We start from the raw sequence: 10,623 nt of genomic DNA, 5'->3' as shown, positions 1-10,623 counted from the left end.
GAATCCTGGGGAAGCTGCTTTTTCAATGCCCATAAAGAATGGATTCAAGCAGCATAAGGAGACGAAGGACATGGAGACGCCAGCCCAGGATCTCCCTTCAAAGAAGGCCTGAGGTGCAGCCCAGCTGCAGGAAGAGGGGTTCATGGATAGCCTGTAGCTGTCCTTTTCTTCAGAGCTGTCACAACTACAGAGAGCCACGTCACCTGAGCTTGCACCTTTCTCTGGTGCCTCGTAAGGCAGGAGTATAGAGACCCAGCCCTTCCAACCTGAGGCAGGACACCGATGGGGAATATGCGCTTCAGGGCTCGCCACCAGGCTGAAAGCTTGTGGCGGTATATCACAGTTCAACCTCTGCCCAATCCTGCTCCTCCCCCAACCCTTTTATAAGTATTTTTTTTTTAATTTTTTTTAACGTTTATTTATTTTTGGGACAGAGAGAGACAGAGCATGAACGGGGGAGGGGCAGAGAGAGGGAGACACAGAATCTGAAACAGGCTCCAGGCTCTGAGCCGTCAGCCCAGAGCCTGACGCGGGGCTCGAACTCACGGACCGTGAGATCATGACCTGAGCCGAAGTCGGCCGCTTAACCGACTGAGCCACCCAGGCGCCCCTATAAGTATTGATCCCTAACAAACATCCCCCAAATTTCCTCCCATGCCTACTTCTACTTCTCCAACAGTAGGTGTCCATATCCTAAGAACTTTTTGGGTTAAACCACCTATCATGTGATTTTCATGTTTCAATCTTATTTTGTAAGTAATTTAAGAGGGGAAGAAAGCTCTTAGTCCCCTAAATATACGATCTCCAGCAAGCCAGACTGCAGAGATCACTAAGTTGTGAACGATAATACTATTTATTTATGCCATGTGTCACAATTTACGAAGCATTTTTATATTTACAGGGTTACTTGTTCCAAGCAGCCATTCCATGCACTAGGCAGATATCTGTATTCTTTCCAGAAAAAAACAAAACCAAAAAACAAACCCAAACTAAGATAAACTGCAGAATGTCTAGGCATAAATCCCAGAGAATATTCCCCACTTGTGCTCAAGGAGTAAATACAAGGTTATTCACATAAGTGAAAAATTGAAATGGTGAGAGGCTGGAACATTCCTAAATGCCCCTCAGTAGAGGACTAGATACAATGTGATCTGATCATCAATTACAATACCATATAGTTAGTCAGAACAGATGAAATATAATACATCATTTATAAACTACATCAAGTCTCAGTATAAATCTCTGAACATAATATTAAGTCACTGAACAGAAAATTTCAGAATCTATATACTATGATATCATTTAAATAAATTTTTAAATAATGTAAAAACAATACTAAGCATTAATACATATATAGAATTTTTTAAGTATTCTTATTTTATTTTTTTAATGTTTATTTATTTTTGAGACAGAGAGAGAGAGAGAGAAAGAAAGAGAGAGTGGGGGAGAGGCAGAAAGAGGGAGACACAGAATCTGAAGCAAGCTCCAGGCTCTGAGCTGTCAGCACAGAGCCACACGTGGGGCTCAAATTCATAAACCGTGAGATCATGACCTGAGCTGAAGTCAGACGCCAACCGACTGAGCCACCCAGGTGCCCCAAGTATTCTTATTTTTAAGTTTATTTTATTTTATTTTATTTCGGTAATCTCTACACCCAACATGGGGCTCAAACTCATGACCCTGAGATCAAGAGTCTCACGCTCTTCAGACTGAGCCAGCCAGACACCTCAAACTTTTTGAAGTATTTTTAAAAATTAAAAAAAGAAAAAATTTAGTGTTTACACATTTATTTTTGAGAGAGAGAGAGAAAGCCGGAGAGGGGCAGAGAGAGAGAGGGAGAGAGAAATCCCAAGCAGGCTCTGTGTTGTCAGTGCCTGATGAAGGGCTTGAACTCATAGACTGTGAGATCGTGACCTGAGCTGAAACCAAGAGTCAGGTGTTTAACCGACTGAGCCACCCAGGCGCCCCTTAAGTATTTTTAAAAAGACTGATTAGAGGGGCGCCTGGGTGGCTCAGTCGGTTAAGCATCCAATCTTGATCTCAGCTTACGTCTTGATCTCAGGGTTGTGAGTTCAAGCCCCACATTGGGAGGAGCTGGAGCCTGAAAGAAAGAAAGAAAGAAAGAAAGAAAGAAAGAAAGAAAGAAAGAAAGAAAGAAAGAAAGAAAGAAAGAAAGAAAGAAAGAAAGAAAGAAAGGCACTGTACTCCCTGCAAGGCTTTAGGTGGTAAAGCATAAAGACATGGAAGGTCCCTTGCTTTGTAGGAATTGTCCTTAGACTCAAGATACTTTTAAGGCGACATTGGGACCTGGCAAAGAAAGACCCCATTGAATCATGGCTGGTAAGTAAGCACAGCTTGATTTTTTTAACTTACAGCTCTTTGCAGAGACTCATGATCCTCATTTCCCTTTCTCCAGGGCTAACCCACTCCTTCCCACGCTCAGATTTCTGATTCTAGAATACAACGTGTGCTCTGTGAAAGTCAGAGGCAAAGGAATGCCCCTCACACCCCAGCCCTTCCAGCCCCCCAGTGCCTTCCCATCCTCATCACAATGAGGTTTAGTTCTGGGGTTAAGCCCAGTGGCGGTGAGCACCAGTCCGCCTACCACTCAGCACTTGGGGCAGTTTTAGGAGCCTTCTGTCTGCCACCCCCAGACTGTATAAAGAGAACAGCTGGGTGGAGGCCCATGGAATCTTTCTTATAGAAAGGCATTTAATCGGAACGGGAGGTCCATTGAAAACCGACCCAGTGAGCAAGGCACACACATGTTCATGGCTCTGGAGAGTGCCCACACCTGGGTTTCTTCTACCCTGTTCAGTGGGACTGAGCACTGAGCTCAGGGAGAAGCAAGAAGATACAATTTTATCCTTTCCTAGTCTGGACAAGGCAAGGAAAGACGGTCTCCATGCCTCCTCTGGTAAGACAGGGCTTAGCCTCTTTTTGCATGAACTGTTGATGAATGCAGCGTTGTAGGAGTACCCCAAACCTATTCCAAACTCTCCAAGATTTGGTTCAATCTGATTTATCATTTTTGAAGTCCACTTAACAGTGTGTATTTCTTGCTTTTTATTTTTTTTACCCCTGTTCTAACCAGAGTGCTTCTGAGTTGTCTCCCACTTCTCATAGGTTGAAATTATCCAGGCATCTGAGATCATCCCAGCTGTGAGAGTTTGCAACGTAGGGAACAAAGAGAGCAAAAAATATTATGTCAAAATATTTTACGTATTGAATTTTAAAAAGCAATTATTTGAGGTTTTGAGACACTAATGTATTCTTTACACCAAGTTCAACCAAAGGGATCACAGACAGCAGAGAAGATTGTTTCGTTACTGAGAGTAAAGATCACCTCTATTTCATAAGACTGGGACATTTGAGAATTAAGTAGACAGGCTTTGCGAAGCACTTGGTAGTGTGCCTGGCTCATAGTAGGTGCTTAATAAACTCAGTTGGCATTCTGTTTTGCATGTACCATATTAAGTCTTCGGTGCAGTTTAAGAAGATTCCTGCTCTCTCTGAAACAGCACTTGTCACAGGTTGCAAGCAAATAAAATTAACTGGGGATTTTGTTAAATTGCAGATTCTGACTCAGTGGGTCTGGGGCGAGGCCTGGCAGGCCAAATTTCTAGCCCCCTCGTGTTGCTGATGCTGCTGGAATGAGATCCACTTGAAGTATCAAGGTTCTACCTCAGGCATTCTTGGAGTACCTGGCTGGCTCAGCCAGAAGAGCGAGCGACCCTTGATCTCAGGGATGTGAGTTTGAGCCCCACGTCGGGTGTGGAGATTACCTTTTAAAAAAATGATCATTCCTACTTACCTGTATCTGACAGTTGTGAATATACTGTTTCATCCCATGTGCCTTCCTCGACCCCTGATCACCTATTCAGATCCTATATAACTTTCAAGGAGTACTTTAAGCTCCACTGTTTATTTTTTCAATTTTTTTATTACATTTATTTATTTTTGATAGAGACAGAGCACAAGTGGGGGAGGGGCAGAGAGAGAAGGACACACAGAATCCGAAGCAGGCTCCAGGCTCTGAGCTGTCAGCACAGAGCCCGATGTGGGGCTCGAACTCACAAACTGCGAGATCATGACCTGAGCCGAAGTCGGATGCCCAACCAACTGAGCCACCCAGGCGCCCCAGAAGCTCCACTCTTTCGATTAAGCCTTCTTCCCAAATTTTTGCAACCCTAAATGATTAATATCATCTTTGAAGCCCTGAATCAAATTTAATAAGACTGGAGAGGGGGGCCTGGATGGCTCAGTTGGCTGAGTCTCTGAATTCGGCTCAGGTGATGATCTCACGGTTTGTGCGTTTGAGTCCCACGTCGGCCTTTCTGTTGTCAGCAAAGCCTGCTTCAGATCCTCTGTCTCCCAATCTCTGTCCCCCACCCCCCGACTCATCTCTCTCTCTCTCTTTCAAAAATAAACATTAAAAAAAATTAAAAAAAAAATAAGACTGGAGAGAGATTGGTTAGTTAACCTAAAAATTTGGTTAAAGTGGGAATATAATTTAAATATACCTGCTTTACACTTTTAATAAAATCATCTAAAATCACCTTGTTGACCAAGTTTTTTAACAATTAAAAAAAAATTTTTTTAATGCTTATTTAATTTTGAAAGAGAGAGACAGAGCATGAGTGGGGGAGGGTCAGAGAGAGAGAGAGAGAGAGAGAGAGACAGAACCCGGAGCAGGCTCCAGGCTCTGAGCTGTCAGCACAGAGCCCATTGTGGGGCTCAAACCCATGAACCGTAACATTGTTACCTGATGCTTAACCGACTGAGCCACCGGGCGCCCCTGACCAATGTATTTTTTCATGCGAGGCCTAGTTCTTTTGTGCAAGTAGGTTTCCCGATGGTAGAGATTTGGAACTTTGCACGTATCAGTACTAGGTAGGAAGTTGTTCCTGCTACAGTGTCCTCGTCTTTACCTACCCTATGGATCACTACTGCTCTCCCTGAAGCACTATTTTTTCTTATTCTGTCTGCCTGTGCCAGTGCTAACGTCGGCATACCCCATGGTTCTCAAAAGCTTACCAGCATGGATTTGGTCTGTGTCAGCCATGCTGCTTAGTCAGATGTGTATGTGTCCTGTTTTAAAATACAAATATATTCCTCTTTTTAAGTCTTTTAAAAAATGTTTTATTTTTGGGGCGCCTGGGTGGCTCAGTCGGTTAAGCGTCCAACTTCAGCTCAGGTCACGTTCTCACAGTCCGTGGGTTCGAGCCCCGCATTGGGCTCTGTGCTGACAGCTCGGAGCCTGGAGCCTGCTTCGGATTCTGTGTCTCCCTCTCTCTCTGCCCTTTCCCTCTTGAGCTCTGTCTCCCGCTCTCTCTCAAAAAAATAAATAAACATTAAAAAAATGTTTTAAATGTTTTATTTTTTGAGAGAGAGAGAGAGAGAAAGCGGGAAGGGGAAGAGAGAGGGGGACAGAGGATCCAAAGCAGGCTGCGCGGACAGACTGACAGCAGTGAACCCTATGTGGGACTCGAACTCACGAACTGCAAGACCCTCAACTGACTGAGCCACCCAGGCGCCCCTTAATGTAAATATTTTCTTTTTTTTTTAATTTTTTTTTAACGTTTATTTATTTTTGAGACAGAGAGAGAGAGAGCATGAACAGGGGAGGGTCAGAAAGAGGGAGACACAGAATCTGAAACAGGCTCCAGGCCCTGAGCTGTCAGCACAGAGCCCGATGCAGGGCTTGAACTCACGGACCGCGAGATGATGCCCTGAGCCGAAGTCGGACGCTCAACCGACTGAGCCACCCAGGCGCCCCCATAAATATTTTCTTAAAAGGAAATTAAAATGAGTATGCTTACCTTTCAAAAAAAAAAAAAAAACGTGTTCTGCTTCGTCTTTCTTACACAAATCATCCCTATTACATATTATTTAATTGTTTTGGATCTGACATTTTTTCCCTCAAATTTTCACAGATTTCCTGGCCATACCTAATTTGACCACATTTTTAAAACGACTTGCCGTAGCTTATTTACCTTGTTCCATAGATATTGCAACTCTTTCTTTTTGCCCCCCAGAATTCATTGGTTTCATTATATTTAAGTTAAATTAGGGAGTTGCAAGAACAAGTACAAAAACAGAGCTGGAAACAAACACAACCGACTGGTGGGAGTATGATTCATCTGTGAGAGAGGAAGTGGAGGAGTGGGATCTGTGGTAGGCTGAATAATGGCTCCCCAAAGACGCCCCTCTCCTAATCCCAGGAACCTATGAATGTTACCTTATATGGCCATGAAAATTAATAAAGGGAAACCTCCTTAAAATAGAGTCAGGAGACCACAAGGGGGAGCCCTCAGGCACTACCACTTGCCATCGAGTACAGACCCTCAACAGAAGAAGCTTACGGAGGACCTCAATAGGAAGAGAGGCATGTTGCCACTTGATACGACTTTACTAACACCAGCAACAGGAAGGAAGATTTTTCTCTTTGCCTGGCAACAGCCCAGACAATGAGAGACAGTCACAACTCAGCCAATGAAAAGCCACTACAATTTGAGCTCTGAATTTATTCCTACGGACTTTGTGTTTATAACAGTCTTCCCAGCTTGCCCCTTTCCTCTATGAAAGAGTATTCCTTGGGGTGCTTGGGTGGTTTAGTCGGTTAAGTGTCCGACTTCAGCTCAGGTCATGATCTCACGGTTCGTGAGTTCGAGCCCCGCGTCGGGCTCTGTGCTGACAGCTCAGAGCCTGGAGCCTGCTTCGGATTCTGTGTCTCCCTCTCTCTCTGCTCCTTGCCTGCTCGCACTCTGTCTGTCTGTCTCTCAATAATAAATAAACATTTAAAAAAAAATAAGAGTGTTCCTCTCCTTGGTTCTGTGGACTTTGCCTATGGCTTTAGCTATAGCTATAAAAGCTATAGCTTGCTTATTCTGAGTTGCAAATCCTTTGCTATTCTCAACTAAACCCATCTTGCTGGTAAAACAACTGTGATTAAGAGAAGGATTTTGAGATGGGGAGATTTTCCTGGACTATCTGGATGAGTCCAACATAATCTCTAATAAGGGTCCTTATAAGAGAGAGGCAGGAGGGTCCGAATTGGTGGCACAGTATGTCACAATGCAAACAAGAGGTCAGAGTGACAGGAGGAAGGAGCAGTGAAACAGAACACAGAAGCTTTCCGGAAGCTGAAAAAGGCAAGAGAATAGATTTTCCCCACAGAAATTCCAGAAGGAATCAGCCTGGCTCGCACCTTGACATTAGCCCAATGAGACTGATTCTGGACTTCTGACATCCAGAACTGTGAGATAATGGAAGTGTGTTGTTTTAAGCCACTGTGTGTGTGGTAATTGCTGCAGTTTCCATTGGTACTAGCACGGGACCCAAGTGTCGTGCTCTGGAGAGGCACCCAGAGTGCTGGGGGCAGAGTGGCACTGAGGACATGCGTCAGTCTGTCTGGCAAGTGCAGCCGGTGAAGAGGAATCAAAAGCACTTCTACTGTAATTAACTTGGCACTGTATTTTGTTTACTAATTCTTTCCCAGGTCTTGCCGGAGAGATGGGGAGATTCTCGAGGGCATCGGTATATTCTTTTGCCAGCTTTGCAACTTGAAAGATTACATTTTAAGTCAGCAACTGATCACGTTTGTGGTTTATAATGCAAGATGGTCTGGGTGGAGTGTGTGTAGCTTAATCGTCAGATTGGTATATTTAAGATTTTTTTCCCCCTGTCAAGAAAACTGGATTCTCGACTGTGCTAAAAACATTTTACCTAGGAGATGTGAGATGGAGAAAACTTAGCAAAGGTTTTGGGGTCCTACAGGCCTGCATTCTGCTACTGGCAATGCTATGCCCTGGGACCTGTTAGGGAATTTCTCTCACCTTCATTCTTTTTTACTAAAATGGTGATTATAATAATCCACCTGCTAGTCTTGCTGGGAGGAATGAATAAAGTACAAAAAAAAAAAAAAAAAAAAAGAAGCTTGGTCTCCAGGTACACAAGTAGGGCTAGTAGATTCTTACAACTGTATTGTTGATAGAGATAATGCTCTAGAATGGCACGAAGGAGTAGACAAAAGGATACCCTTAACAGCAGTGCAGATCATCAGACTTCTTTATATATACACTTTCTTAAATTCTATTTTTTAAAATTTACACCCAAATTAGCGTACAGTGCAACAATGATTTCAGGAGTAGATTCCTTAGTGCCCCTTACCCATTTAGCCCATCCTCCCTCCCACAACCCCTCCAGTAACCCTGTTTGTTCTCCATATTTATGAGTCTCTTCTGTTTTGTCCCCCTCCCTGTGTTTATATTATTTTTGTTTCCCTTCCCTTATGTTCATCTGTTTTTTTTTTCTTAAAGTCCTCATATGAGTGAAGTCATATGATTTTGTCTTTCTCTGACTAATTTCACTTAGCATAATACCCTCCAGTTCCATCCACGTAGTTGCAAATGGCAAGATTTCACTCTTTTTGATTGCCAAGGAATACTCCATTGCACACACACACACACACACACACATATATATACATATATATATATATATATATATATATATATATATATATATATGATTGCCAAGTAATACTCCATTGCATATATATATATATATATATATATATATATATATATATATACACCCCATCTTTATCCATTCATCCATCGATGGACATTTGGGCTCTTCCCATCCTTTGGCTATCGTTGATAGTGCTGCTATAAACATGGGGGTGCCTGTGTCCCTTCGAAATAGCACACCTGTATCCCGTGGATAAATGCCTAGTAGTGCAATGACTGGGTCCTAGGGTAGTTGTACTTTTAGTTTTTGAGGAACCTCCATACTGTTTTCCAGAGTGGCTGCACCAGACTTCTTTATATTTTTTAAAGCTAGAAGGACTCTTAGGGGTTGGCAAACCACGGCCCACAGGCCAAATTGGCCTGCTTCCTGTTTTCATAAATAAAGTTTTATTAGAAGACAGCCATTCATTTATCTATTGTCTATGGATGCTTTTGCACTACAAGAGCAGAGTTGAGTACTTGTTATAGAGACTTTACCGCCTGCAGGATCTAAAATACTATTTGAGGGGAGCCCGGGTGGCTCAGTCGGTTGGGCATCCGACTTCGGCTCAGGTCATGATCTCACAGTCCGTGGGTTCGAGCCCCGCGTCGGGCTCTGTGCTGACAGCTCGGAGCCTGGAGCCTGCTTCCGATTCTGTGTCTCCCTCTCTCTCTGCCCCTCCCCCACTCGTGCTCTGTCCCTCTCTATCAAAAAATGAACAAACGTTTAAATAAAAATTTCTTTAAATTTTTCTTTTTTTTCTTTCTTTCTTTATTTTTCTTTAAAAAAAATAATAAAATAAAATACTATTTGGTCTTTTGCAGAAAAGTTTTGACCACCTGATCTAGAACATCTAATTTTACAGATAAGGAAAAAAGTCCCAATAAGATAAGTGACTTGGTCCAAAGTCACATTGGCAGTTAAGACAGAACTAAGACTATAATTTAGATGCCTTGACTCCCAGGTCAAAGCCTGTATGAGACAGAGAAAATGGCAGGTCTCTGAATTCAGCTCAAAATGGGGTCCTTTGGTGGAGTTTGGCTCTGATCTAGGCTTCTAGGGAAAAGACTGCCAAGTGCCTTCTTCAGACACTCCCTGGTTGGTGCACACCTTCATATCCTCACATATGCAACTTGTAGATCTTCCCCAGAAGAAATGCTAATGCAGAAATAGAAGGCATAATGTGAAGCCTTATGAAGGCTTCATAAGGCTTCATATATTTCTTCATATATGAAGAAATAAAGAGCATTGAAATATAACCACAAGGTAAATACAAAGCCAGTATTATATTTTTAATTTGTAACCCATTTTTCCCCGTACTTTTTTTTTTAATGTTTATTTATTTTTGAGAGAGAGATTGAAAAAGAGACATCGAGTGGGGGAAGGACAAAGAGAGAGGAGGAACGATGATCTGAAGTAGGCTCTGCACGGACAGCAGCTAGCCCAATGCAGGGCTTGAACTCACAGACTGGGAGATCATGACCTGAGCTGAAGCTGGACGTTCAACCAACTGAGCCACCCAGGCGCCCCTCCCCCTATGGCTTGAAATACAAATAAATAAACAGCAATTACAGATTTATGCTAATGGGCACATCATGTACAAAGATGTAACTTGTGATGAAAATAACAACATGAAAGGGGAATGGAGTTGCACAGAAGCAGATTCATATATACGATTGAAGCTAAAGTGGTATTAATTCAAAACTGATCGCTGTATGTTTAAGAGTGGAATTGTGATCTCCAGAGTAAGAGTATGAATGTGATTAAGAATATGACTAAAACCAAATAAACAAAACATTTACAAAATGGGAAAGGAAATAAAAAAGGAATCAAAACAGTACGCTACAAAACAAATCAAACATAAAAGAAAAGCAATAATGGAGGAACTGAGGAACACTGATTTCCTCCCCCGGTTCTTTTCTTGACTTAACCTTTGTGTTAATGACTGCGAAACAAGATGAAAAGAAGATGCTGCGTATTGAAGAACATTTTGCAATGCTTCTCCAGCAACTGGGTGTCACAAAACGGAAGTCGTCGCTCGTTCCTCTGCACGTCTCACTGGTGCCTAGCTACTCTGACTTCTCCTTTCAGTGTACTGGCCTGCTGGGC

The sequence above is a fragment of the Neofelis nebulosa genome, chromosome 14 (genome assembly GCF_028018385.1).
Source record: "Neofelis nebulosa isolate mNeoNeb1 chromosome 14, mNeoNeb1.pri, whole genome shotgun sequence".
NCBI lineage: Eukaryota > Metazoa > Chordata > Mammalia > Carnivora > Felidae > Neofelis > Neofelis nebulosa.
This window is presented reverse-complemented; position numbering follows the sequence as displayed.